Source organism: Equus quagga, chromosome 10 (assembly GCF_021613505.1).
Source record: "Equus quagga isolate Etosha38 chromosome 10, UCLA_HA_Equagga_1.0, whole genome shotgun sequence".
NCBI lineage: Eukaryota > Metazoa > Chordata > Mammalia > Perissodactyla > Equidae > Equus > Equus quagga.
This window is the reverse complement of record NC_060276.1, coordinates 47,498,900-47,502,383: the sequence shown is the minus strand read 5'-3', so window position 1 is coordinate 47,502,383 and position 3,484 is coordinate 47,498,900.

Genomic DNA, 3,484 nt, shown 5'->3' with positions numbered 1-3,484 from the left:
TTCCCAGGAACCCAGTCCATCCACCTTCAGATGTATAGCTCTGTGGGTCTCTCAGGCATCCTGTTGTGTTGTGTGCGTATACTCCATTTGTCAATGAATGCCCATTTAATTGTAACTCTAAGGGGGACAGATAAAGGGAAAGCTTACTCCACCATGTTGCTGACATCACCAGTTATTTTTTAATAGCATCTCTTCCTATTTATTATCTCCTCCATAATTCCTAAAAGCTACAGTTGATCACGATTTATAGATCCCATATTTGCACAAATTCACCTAATAGCTAAGATTTATTTCTAATTCCCGAGTCAATATCTGCCTCTTTAATAATCTTTCACAGACATGCTCAGAACAGTGAAATATTTGAGGTGCGTGTTTCAAGCTGAAGTTGAAAAAGCTGATGATCTGTCAGCTTTTAACCGTGATTTTGACAGTAATGAATGAAAAATATTTGTTAAATGAAGTGTCTTTAAATTGAAACACACATAAAATAACATTATGTATTGGCCGGTTAATGAAAATGCGACCAGAGGCTTGCATAAACCTACTGCTGTTCATAGAAGTGATTAAGTATTTCCTAGCTCAGTATGTGCAGAGAGTTTATAAAACACATCTACTATGAATAAGGATAATCAACTGAAGATGTTACAATGTCTCATTTATCCACCATGCCGCATGGATGGTTTTTTAAGATCTGTAGTCCAGCTCACTAATAGCTCCACTGATACAAAATAAGGGTATCAAGTTTCCTCATATGAAAAATGTCTACAATAGGAAATAATTGATAATTCACTGTAAAGCTTAGCTATAAGAATGTATACAAAGCCCTTTCAAAATTATAAAGTACTAAAGAAATATAGATTATAAGTATGGTATGTATAAATTGTTTTTTTCATATTACATTCTACAAGTTCCTTGGTCGTGCTTCAGAATTTCCACAAAAAAATTATTAGAATTTTATTGGGAAAACATTTTTAAATATATTTCTAACTATATTATAAACAACCTTTATTCTCATGCTTTAAATGTCAAATTTTAATATCTTGGAGACCACTGTGACATTACTGTATAATGTATAGATAACTTGCTTTCATGCAGATTCCAAAGTAAGGACTTCCTACTATCCTTCTGTTTTTTTTTTACTTTTGTACAAGTGTCTTAAACCCAAAATTGTAGCTCTTCCCAATTCCATTTTACAATTCAGAGCTACATGTGTTTCTAATGCAAAGTGGTATGGGCAACTGTACTTCTATAGCATGAAGTAGACAGTCAGATGTTAAGCAAAGCTCAAGCACATCTGCTCAGGGCTTGCCCCCATATTAGCATGACAGCTAGTTGCATAATAACAAATAAATTCATGTTCCAAAATATCTATTTCATCATATTTTTAATATTTTAGTACTAATAATTAATGTTTGCATTTTTAACCTGGTATTCACATGTACAGTGAATTTATTATGCATTCATACTCATTATTAAATTTGACATGCATAATGCCTTATTTGTCTTTTAGACTAAACAAAGGTATTTATGCCTCTCCTAGAAAGAGGTGCATGAGCAAAGATCAAATATGTGGAAAATTCTTGGGGTCCGCCCAGTGGCGCAGTGGTTAAGTTCGCACGTTCTGCTTCTTGGCGGCCCGGGGTTCGCCGATTCAGATCCTGGGTGAGGACATGGCACCGCTTGGCACACCATGCTCTGGTAGGCGTCCCACATATAAAGTAGAGGAAGATGGGCACGATGTTAGCTCAGGGCCAGGCTCCCTCAGCAAAAAGAGGAGGACAGGCATTAGTTAGCTCAGGGCTAATCTTCCTCAAAAAAAAACACAAATATGTAGAAAATTCTGAAAGTAATGTCATCAACAGGAATAAAATTGATGTTTATAAACATTCACTTCAGGAAAACTTCCTTTTTTCAAAATTCTTTTTAATTGGTTTGATACATATAGAAAGAGTTATAAAAAGAGTGTACAAAGTTATACAAAGAGTATACAAGAAAATAATACATAAAATAAAAATACAAAAGAAGTAGAATATGACATTTGCTGTTTGGATATTATATTAATCATTTTTTAATATCTATATGATAAAAACAATAAAAATCACTCAGTTAAAAACCAGTTTGATAAATATTATTCTTGAATTCATTTGGCAGTTTCAATATGAGTATGTTTGCTTTTCTTTATGTATTCTAATAAGAGAGGTCACAAAAAGTTCTTTTAGTAATTATTAGGAGGTTTATTTACATGGGAAACATTGAGGGACATGGACTGATGTTGAGCACAGTTGTAAGCAGTCAGGTTTATTTTTTCACGAAAGTGAACATGTATTAATATTCTCTACAAAGGGGAGAATAGTCAAAATATTTCAGTGGTTGAATATGAAAAATAATGGGCATGACATCTAATGTCAAGATAGGAATGAGGGGATTCTAGACTCTTTCTACTACGTCTTTCCTCAATTTTGAACTGTTGAGCTCCCAGTGTTGTTGAGTAATTCAAGAGAATGTAGAAGACAAAGAGGGAATTATTAGATTAAGGATAAGTGGATGAAATAGAAATATTTCCATATTTACTGAGGTTTTGTGGAGCAGTTTATAATATATTGCTTACAAGATATAATATGAAGGATAATAATTAGTTTTTGAGGATCTCCTGTCTTGGTGATAAAAATATTTAAAATATCCAAAATGTTAAATAGAGTGAAACACTGCAGGACTGTTATGTGCTCCCTGTCATTTCTAAATGTCTTTTTTTAAAGAAGAAATATTGAAACATGAGTATCAATAAAAATGAAGATTTTTTAATATGTTTTCAGTATAAATTGAAATATGCACATACAAACACACACACACAGACGTTTACAGATAAATTTCAAATATTTAAATAAGGCAGTAATAAGGTAATTATATTAAAATGTAAATTGAGTTACAGGGGAACATAAACAGTAAACAACTTTCCTAGGAAATGTATTATTAACCTTTATGAATATGAGGTTATATCTTGCTGTGAAATATTCTTCTATATGTGATTTTGAAATATTAGAACATATATATAAAAAGAATTATATCTCATGACCAAATGAGATTTATTCCAGATATGAAAGCCTGGTTCAACATTTGAAACTCGATTAATGTAATGCACCACATCAACAGGCTAAAGAAAAAAATCATATGATGATATCAATAGATGCATAAAAATATTTGACAATATCCAATACCCAATCATGATAAAAAAAATAACTCAGAAAACTTGGAATAAAAGGTTAGGTCCTCATCTTGGAAAATAATATTTACTAAAACCTAAAGTAAACATTATACTTAGAGGTGAGACATTAGATGCTTTCTTGCCAAGGTCAAGAAGAAAACAAGGATGTCTTTTAGTATTCTTATATTCAACATTGTACAGGAGTCCTGGCTTATGCAATAAAATGAGATGAAATAAAAGGTCTACAGATAGGGAAAGAAGAAATAAGGCTGTCTTTATTCA